Genomic DNA, 10,065 nt, shown 5'->3' with positions numbered 1-10,065 from the left:
AGTGGAGTGGGAGAGGGGCAGAAAAGAGGGAAGAGAAATGGGAGGAGACAGGCCCAGGATGTCCCTGGAAACCCTAGGGTTTACTCCAGGTGGTACCTGTTCCCACCCCAGCACCAGCCCACAGCACCCTCAGGCCCCTTCAGGCACCCACTTCCCCGCTCCCGCCCACACCCACGCAGACCGCTGACACTGGAGGCGTGGGGCCCGTCTCTCCCCCTCACCCCTCACTGAGATCCCAGCGAACACCGGCCAGCCCCGCTTACTGAGGAGAGGAGGAGGTTGCTTTGCTTAGTTCTCCATTCCTCTAATGGGGGCCGCCCTGGCCTTGTTCTTCCTGCCTCACCTGAATGGTGCTCCCTGGGGGGGTGGGGGGCTGGGAGCTGGGTGCCTTCCCCCTCACCCTGTCCCGGGAAGGCAGAGGCATAAAAATAGCTCCATCTTGCTAAGCCACAGGCCTCTTTTCTGGGAAGCGGAGGAGGGGTGGGCAGGGGCCCTTTTTGGGCTTCCGGGGACACAGCCTGGCTGTCTGGGCCGGCCACGCCCCTCCCTCAGCTGCTGCTGCTGCGTGTCCCGGCGGCCGCTGCCCTCCTGACCCCTCTCCGGGGACCAAGCGCCGTCCCTTTTTTAGAGCAGTATTTTTACCCAGGGCGGTGCCAAGGGTCACCCGGCCCTGCTGACCAAGAGGCCCTGCAGGAGCAGGCTGGGGCTGTGGGCAGGGGCCTCACCCACGGGGCCTCTCAGCCCACCTTCTTTCTGTGGCTGGAAGGGAGTGTGGGTATTTTTATCCCGAGTGAGTGGTCATCAAGGACTCTTCTCTGACTCAGAATGAAAAGTGTGGGTGCTCCCAGGAGCTCTGGGCCACGGAGCACACTGGCCACCCTTGATGCCCGGTTCCTGTCTGCCCACCGTGGAGGGACGTGGGACCCCAGGTGGCTCCCCGACCAGGGGGATGAGAAGGTGATGGGCACCCCAGGGCGGGGTGGCCAGCAGACCCACTGGTGCTTGAACGGCCCCTCCCACCAGCCTTCTGGGGCGTGGAAGCCCACCGTGACCCTAGTCCTGGGACGGAGGCTCCACGGTCACTCGTGGCCCCTGATGTAGCGTTTGGAGTTGAAGCTGCTCACCGGTCACCTCTCGGCGCTCTGGTCCCTGTTCCTGTTCCTCTGGTCCCCTGCCTCACGCCCCTCCTGATCTCTGATTCACGTAGGCTGGGTCTCCGATAAACACACCCAGTTATTACTTTGAACTTGTAATGGTGTGTTTGCCCCATTTACCTTTAAGGTGTCATTGATACCGACCGGGTGTAGCCTGCCATTTTACTGTTCGCATTGTCCCACTGGATGTTGTCCCTCTGTCCTCTTCTCTTGCTTTCTTATTTCAATGTTTTGTAGTATTCCAGTGTAACTTACCTATTGACGCTCTATCCACTGAGCCCAACCGGCTAGGACAAGCTTAAACACCTTTAGAAATGACTTGCTCACATTTAAAGACGTCACCTAGAAACCCAGCATTCCCGAAGGCCGGTCGGCACTGGGCCCGCCTCCCCAGGCGGCTCCAGTGAGATGGCACATCTGTCCTCCAGGCCACCGGCGTCCCCACCACTGTGCCACCCTTGTTTGCCTGTGTTCCTGCCAGGGGCCCCCAATCTCTGCCTTTTCCACAACTTGTTCACGCATCCCCACCACTCTGTTTGAGTGGTGACCTGTGCTCACGGTCTGGGGACTGTGCTGATGCTGAGCTGGATCGGGGCCTGAAAATCCAGCCACGCCACGTGGTCCTCCAAGGGCGCAGCCACCGGGTGGTCAGGGTCTGGTGACCCACTGTCCACCAGCATGGACATAGGCACCAGGGGGTCAATGCTGCTGTGAGTCAGGTCTCCCCAGAGCACAGGGTCCCCCCATCGCCCTCTCTCTCTTGGATCCAGCTGCTGCTTCCAAATAACGCCCACTTCACATAGGCTGGTCACCCATAGGGTCCCAGGGAGCTGGGCGGGTGCAGACCCCCAACCAGCCTCCTCTGACTCGGCCCGGCCTGACTCCTGAAGGCCGCTGGGCGATGGGACCCTGATTCAGGAACTTTGCAGCAGGTGCTGAGCACGCAGGGCGTGTTCCTCGCTCTGAGCCTCGCAGTGTCTCCCTCGATCAGGGCAGGGGAGCGGGCAGTGGGGCCAGGAGCCCTTTCTCTGGGGTCCTGAGCTGCCTCCCTCCCCGTGTTCTTGCCTGGGGTGGATTTGATTAAACCGAATCCCGGTGGTGGAACCTGATGGAGATGGAGATGGAGCCGCTGGAAGGAACCACCGGTCACCCTCCGCCTCAGCCCGGCTGCTTCCAGAGCGCATGCCACAGGCGCCACGGGACCCAGTGATTCACGGCTCCAAGGTCGTACCCGTGGAACCCACCAGTCCGCATTCTGGGAGTGTTTGGGTGTTTCCAAAGACCTACTGTGTGCGGACTCCGCTTTGTGCTCTGAGAGAACCTGGAAAGGCTGCCCCATGGGGGCGTGTGGTCCCTGGCCTTCCTGGAACACGGGGTTTTGGGCTCTGAGAAGTGACGCCGGGCTGCTCTCTCGAGGTCCTTGCCACTGCGGGAATGAATGCCCTTGGTGGGAGTTCATGCACGTCCGAGCGAGCAATCAGAAGAGAACCCAGGGCCCCGTGGGGAGACGGGCGGGCGCCTGTGGTGGCACTCCGTCACCCATGGTTCCCTCGGCAGTGGTTTGGATGGGGCGTCAGAGGGCGTTAGTCCCCCCCCCTCCCCCCCGCCTCTGCTGGTAGGTAGTTTGTGGGCATGCCCCCGGGAGATTCTGTCCTGTTAGGGACAAGGCCCAGGCTCCGAGGCCACACCAGCAGCCCCCTGGGAAGACTGTGACGATGTAAGAAGTTCAGAGTGACAGTGGTGGGCAGAGGGTCAGCCCTGGGACCAAGGTGCCTCATGGGTGTGCCTCAGCCAAGACCTCACTCTCCCCTGGACTCCTGGTGGAGGAAATGTTGGCTAAAGGAACAGTCTGGAGGCAGGGATATGGGGTGTATCCTTAGAAAAACGCATTTACTCAGAAACATGGCCTTAGGCATGGAACGAGAGCAGTTCCTACCCAGTCCCCATTGCCAGGGAGCCCTTTGCCATCACCTCATTCACTGGAGGCACGAGGGCTGCAGTGGAGGGCGGGGGCGTGCTGGGTGTGGGGTGGGCATAGGCATCAGGACAGGGCCCGGCCCCAGAGTCACCGCAGGCGCACAGCCTCCTCCACCTCAGCACCGAGGCCCCACTGGCTCCTGAGGACGGGCGGGTGCAGTTCACCGGGAATGCCCCAGACACTCTTCCAGGGGGCCGGCTCCGGGCGGCTTCCGTCATCCTGCTCCCGTAAATCATGATGCCGACACCACGAAGCAAAGTGGTGGTTTGTCAGAGCAAATACGCGCGAGCAGGGCCCAGCCTGGCACACCGCCCGGGATGCCCGCCCGAGCGCACAGAGGCCAGACAGCTCGTCAGACTGCGGGCTGCTCACCGCCCAGCCTCCCTGTGGTGTGGCGCCCGAGGGCCAGGGGAGGGCCATGTCTGCCAGGGCACAGGGGGGTCAGCGAGGCAGTTGGGTTCGCTCAGAATGGCCATGCTGCCTCCCGCCTCTCTTCTTCTTTTTAAATGAATAGATTTAATTCTTTCAGAGCAGTTTTCCCTTTACGGATAATTTGATGGGAAAGCACAGATCCCCACAACCCCCTTTCCTGCCTCTCCAGTTCCTCCAATTGCTTATGTCTTGCACTGGCGTGTTGTACTTGTTAGTTGTTGAGCTGATATTGATACACTGTTATTAACGGAAATCCATAGTTTACATCGGAATTTACTTTGGGGGGCCTATATTCTCTGGGTTTTGATAAACATATAACGAGGCGTGTGGCCCATTCATAATCATGCGGGACCACTTCACTGCCCACCGTCCCCTGTGCTCCACCTGCTTATCCCTTCCCCATTATGGGGAGGGAGGGGGCATCTCCACGGGGGCGGGGCCTTTCCCACCTGGCCCTGTCTCTCCCCCACAATTCCAGCAGCCCAGACCTCACACCGAGGCGGGCCAGGTCCTGCCTGAGCCGGGGGGTGGCAGAACCCGCACCCTGGGACAAGGCTCCTGAAATAACTGAGCTCCCACGGAGGAGGTACTCCATGGCTTCTGGTCCCTTCCCTCTTCTGCAATCAGGGCTGCCACTCAGGGCTGGGGGGCGGGGGGGGGACCCAGGCCATCACCCTCAGACCAGCACCACCTGCGGCTGCGGTGCTGGGAGCCCTTGAGAGCAATCACCTGCCTTTTCCCATCCCAATTTGCCTTGATTACAGACATGCTTCTTCCCCAGGGAGCGGAGATGATTTTTAAGCGGAAAGGGAGCCTGGTAAGTTGCTGAAGCTGGTGGGTGCCTGTGGGTCTTCAGGGCGAGGGCGGGGATGGGGGTGCGGCCCAGACCCACAGGCAGCCCCCATCAAGCTCTATGTGCTCAGGGAAAGCACTTCCTTCCTAGGCTGGCGTGCAAACAGCCTGCCCTGGGCGGAGCTGAGCCGGAGGGACCCTTCCCACCTGGGTGGCTCTGGGGGACCAGGCAGGTGGCCGGCGATTGGAACCAGAGCGGAGGGCCAGGCTGGCGCAATCAGGCCACGTTTGACCATTTAAGGAGCCGCAGGCTGCTCAGAAAGGCCTGAATTAGAAAGGCATCCAGCCCTGGGGGAGAGGGGGTGGCGGGGAGATAAGGAAGCTGCTTGGGGCCCAGCTCCCAGGAGCCTGTTATCAGGGCACTGAAGGCTGTGGCTCCACCTGGGCTGCGGACCCTCTGGCTCTGCCGGAGTCCAGGCTCCACCGGCCCCGGGGCTAATGGGAGGGCAGGCTTTGTGTCACACATAGGACGGGAGGCTTCCCTGTTTGTAAAAGCAGGAGCTGCTGACCTAAGGCACCACGTGGATGCTCAGCACGGAGCCCTCGTTTTTCCTTGTCACATAACTTGCTCCCCAGTTATGCATGTGGGGAAACTGAGTCTCAGGGGCGAGGCCTGCACCAGGGCCTCAGCTGGTGGACGCCCAGCAGAGTTTCGGAGTGAGCTGGGCCTGCCCGTTATGGGGAGGGAGGGGGCACCTCCACGGGGGCGGGGCCCTTCCCACCTGGCCCTGTCTCTCCCCCACAATCCCTGCGGCAGGCACCCCGAGACTTCCCTGTCTCTGAGTCCTCTGTACCCACCTCCTCCGCTTCTCTGCCCCTGAACTCCCGGTGGCGCCCATCACCGGGCCCACTTGGCTTTTCCTGTCCTCCCACGCACCTGGGCAGCTCAGCTGTGCAAAGGCAGAAAGAATGACTTGTCACTGCCCACAGCAGGACATCACAGACATGGGTGCCCATCTGACAGCTGGCTCCATGTAGATGCAACAGTGAAAACGCTGGCCTTGCATTCTGTAGGCCTTTGCTTGTTTATTCTATTTTTCTAGTAGTTTCTTTCTGCTTTGTGAAAGTATCAGTCTGCAAGCGATTGATAAAGCACAAGGGTCCTTCCCTGCATGGCGCAAGAAGTCCCATCGCCAGGCCTTCGCCCACGCTCCTCTGAGCCCCTCACCCATTTCACTCGGGAGGGAGGCAAGAGCCTGGCCTGAGCTGGCCGCGCTGCCCTGACCGGGCCCTCTGACCCCTCCCCCTGCCCACCCAGGCCTCAGAGAGACTGTCAAAGCACCGCTGTGTTCTGCCTGGCAGGGACCATTGTCTTGAGAAGGCAAACACAATGATCAAGAACCAATAAATAACCCCAGGAAGTGAACACTCATTGATAGGGCCACCTGCCGTCCCCGGGCGTCTCCGCCAGGCACAGCACCTCGCCGCTCCCCCCCACCCCCCACACCCCGTCCCTGACACGGGCTCTGCCCACTTCAATGTTTTAATGCTCTGCTCACCACCAGTGACCTCATCTACGGATGTGCAATAGTCAGACGCGGGATAGTAGACAGCAGTGAAAAGGAATAACTACAGTCCCGTGTGACCATGTGGGTCATCTTAGAAACACAGCATTGGATGAGAAAGAACTAATTGCAGGCGACGTCATGCCATGTGCTTCAACTTGTCAAAACCAAGCAAAACAGAACTCCGTTGTTTCGAGGTTCATACACACGTGGGAAAAAGGGAGGGCATCAGCTGCAGGACAGAGGCTGCCTCTGGGGAGACCGGAGGGAGGTCTGGGAAACGGGGGAGGAGGGGAAGATGTGCTCCAGCTTAGGGGTCGATGAGGAGGGAGAGCTGCTCTCCCAGGAACTGACAATGGCGGACAGGTCTCTGGGTGCACGCCTCCGGGGCTGGCCTCCGGGGCTGGCCACCCGAGGGAGCCTGAATCCAGACCCAAACCCGCAGCCCGCCGGCCCCCGTGACAGGCTCTCTCTGCCCGGCCCGTGGCAGCGGGAAGGAGCAGCAGGAGACTCGGGCGGATTCCGGCAGGCGGGGAACCACGTGCTCGGCGGCAGAGCTGGGGATTAGCGGGCTGAGTCACCGCCGCGGGGGTGGAGGGGACAGGAAGGATGACAGGTGAGGCGCTCGGGCCAGGGGCAGTGGCAGCGAGGGGAAGGTGGTGGGATTACAGGGTCTGGAGGACGGAAGCGTTGGCTCTGTGGCTCCGGCAGCCGCTCCAGCAGAAGGTGCTGGAAAACAAGCAGAGGCATGATGTCACATTGGGAGGAGGGGGAAGGGCCCATCCCAGGCTGAGGGGCTGACAGTGAGGGGGAAGGGGCTGGGCTGAGGGGCTGACAGTGAGGGGGAAGGGGCTGGGCTGGGGGGCTGACAGTGAGGGGGAAGGGGCTGGGCTGAGGGGCTGACAGTGAGGGGGAAGGGGCTGGGCTGAGGGGCTGGCAGTGAGGGGGAAGGGCCCATCCCGGGCTGAGGGGCTGGCAGTGAGGGGGAAGGGGCTGGGCTGAGGGGCTGACAGTGAGGGGGAAGGGGGCTGGGCTGAGGGGGTGACAGTGAGGGGGAAGGGGGCTGGGCTGAGGGGCTGACAGTGAGGGTGAAGGGGACTCATCCCGGGCTGAGGGGGTGACAATGAGGGGGAAGGGCCCATCCGGGGCTGAGGGGCTGACAGTGAGGGGGAAGGGCCCATCCGGGGCTGAGGGGCTGACAGTGAGGGGGAAGGGCCCATCCGGGGCTGAGGGGCTGACAGTGAGGGGGAAGGGCCCATCCGGGGCTGAGGGGCTGACAGTGAGGGGGAAGGGCCCATCCGGGGCTGAGGGGCTGACAGTGAGGGGGAAGGGCCCATCCGGGGCTGAGGATCTGACAGTGAGGGTGAAGGGGCTGGGCTGAGGGGCTGACAGTGAGGAGGAAGGGGGTCAGACTGGCACAGAGGATGCTGCCCAGGTCCCTGATGCAGGGGCCGGTCCTGGACACCCCTTCCCTCGGCAGTACCTGGGCGCTCGGCAGAACCAGGGATGTGTCTCACGGCCCCGCTCTGACTGCCTCTGGGACAGCTGCTGCACAGTGGCTGGGCCTCCCCAGTGAGCAGATGGGGACAGGGACAGGGGGCCCAGCAGGAGCACCGGGTCCCACGGAGCCCGTGGAAGACGGTGCGGGCCCGGTGTGCAGTGGCCTCTGGGCTGTCACTCCCACATCCGTGTCCATGGGGCCCGGGTGAGAGTGTCTACATTCCTGACACAGCAGTGAGGGGAAGGCGGCCCCTCGGCAAGGGGGACGGGATTGCCAGCATCCTGGGGTGTGAGTGCAGTGCTTTGAAATGTAGGTTTAACCAAAGGACACAGACAACAGGGGATAAGGGCATGAGTGGGGGTGATGGGGGGGGGGTGGCTAATGGGAGGATGAGGACACATATGTAATAACTTCATCAATAAAGAAATTTAAAAATAAAAGAAGAAATGTAGGTTTTATTGTCATCCAGTGTGGCGAGAGCGACCGAGCAGGAGGCAATGCCTGTGAAGGAGCTGGGAGAGGGGCCCCACACCGGGCCTCGCAGGGAAGGGCCGGGCCAGGCAGGCGGGGAAGGGAAACGCGGTCAGAAGCCTCCACCGTGGCTCTAGGGAAGAGCGAGCAGGGCAGGGCCAGCAGGCGCAGGACAGGCTGGTGTGCCAGGTACCAGGTTGCGAGGCACCTGGCCCTGGGTGGGGCCGGGAGTGCTGGGCGTGCTGGCCCTGGGATGGCGTGCAGAGGGAAGACAGCACAAAGCTGAGTCTCTAGAATCTGCAGGAACCCGCCAGCCCTGGGAGGAGCCCGGACTGCAAAGCCTGAGACACAGAATCAGCGCTGGAGCTGGGAGTGACCGAGGCAGGGCTGGGCCTGAGCACCATGGGCCCTGGCAAGGCGCTTTCAAAGAGAAGACGGAGGCCCTAGCCTGTGTGGCTCAGTGGTTGCAGCGTTGGCCCTCAGACTGCAGGGCCTTGAGTTCGATTCCGGTCAAGGGCAAATATCTCCATTACGGGCTCAGTCCCTGACTCCGGTCAGGGTGCATGCAGGAGGCAACCAATCGATGTGTCTGTCTCTCTTATATCGATGTTTGTGACAACACCTGCCACCAGCCCGCCAGGACGGGGCGTCCGTGTGATGAGACCGAGGGGTGACTGGGGCAGAGGAGCTGAGAAGCCCCTGTGATGGCATCTCAGTGGCCTTCTTCCTGCCCCCGGGGCCTGGCCCTGGGGAGATGTGGATTCTTCGTCCTTCACTTACAGCAAGACACAACACGGTCCAAGCCGACAGGAGAGGACATGTCAGCGGCGGTCCTACCGAGGCCCCTCTCTCCGGGCTGCGTGTCCCCAGCTTCCCAGGTTGAAGCCCTGACCCCAGCCCCTCGGAATGTGGCCGTATGTGGAGATGGGTCTCCGCCCAGGAGGTTACATTAAAATGGGCCATGAGGGTGGCTCTGACCCCATAGGACCGGTGACCTTACAGGAGAGGAAGACACGCACACACAGAGGGACGAGGACATGGGACCCGGGGCGCGGACAGTCTGCCCCCAGGCCTGCACCTCTCCTGCAGCCACAAGCGAGCGTGCGGTGGGACCACGGCCCTTGGTACCTGGCTCCTGGGGAAGCTGCATTGAGAGAGGATTCACTGATCAGGTCAAACATAAAAAATATCCTCTGGGACCCACTCTGCAAAGAAATCAAGTCCGCAGCGACTTGCGTTTTATCTCCGTTTGGATTTTATTTTATTATTTTTATTTTTTTTATTTTTTTAAGAGAAGGACATCATGTTTTGTGTTTTTTTTTTAAATATATTTTTTATTGATTTTTTTATAGAGAGGAAAGGAGAGAGATAGAGAGTTAGAAACATCGATGAGAGAGAAACACCGATCAGCTGCCTCCTGCACACCCCCCACCAGGGATGTGCCCGCCATCAAGGAAATGCCCTTGACTGGAATGGAACCCGGGACCTTTCAGTCCGCAGGCTGAGGCTCTGTCCACTGAGCCAAAGCAGCTTCGGCTCCGTTTGGATTTTAATGTAAACTGGGTGCCCCGGAAGCCACCAGGGAGCCCCACTGGGGGAGGAGCCGGCACTGCGGTGGGATGTCCCCTGCATTCTTGCGGGGACCCCTTGCTCAGCTCCCACAAGGCTGTGACTGTCCGAGCTTCTCAAAGGGTGCCCCGAGCAGCATCATTGCAGCCGAGTCCTACCCCATCCCACACTTTCCGCTGATTAAATCAGCCCTCAGTTGCAGCTGACGTGATTTCCAACCTGATCTACAGCAGGTGGGGGTTATGGGCTCAGCGCTGAGAGGAAGGAATAAACTCCCGGTGACGTCACAGGACGGCCGAGCCTGGGCTGTGAGGCAGCGGGACCAGGTGGCAGAGGGCTCACTGTGCCTCTGTGCCACCCCCCTCCCCCGCCCTGTCCATCAGACATTGCTCTTGGGGTTTGGGACCGGCCCGGAGAGGCCCCCAGGCAGGGACGGAGGCGCAGACTAGAGAGAATAGCCTCACTGCACCCCAAAGGCCAACGAGGGAGCCCGTTGTCCGAGACTGCTGCAGCCTGTCCGTCACCCGGGAGCCAGGGGCTGGGGCCCACGACTCAGGTGGAAGGCTGGCATTCGGAGGGCGTGGCGAGTGCCTCCAGAACTGG

The sequence above is a fragment of the Pipistrellus kuhlii genome, unplaced genomic scaffold (assembly GCF_014108245.1).
Source record: "Pipistrellus kuhlii isolate mPipKuh1 unplaced genomic scaffold, mPipKuh1.p scaffold_m20_p_2, whole genome shotgun sequence".
Taxonomy (NCBI): Eukaryota; Metazoa; Chordata; class Mammalia; order Chiroptera; family Vespertilionidae; genus Pipistrellus; species Pipistrellus kuhlii.
Note: the sequence above shows the minus strand (reverse complement) of the source record.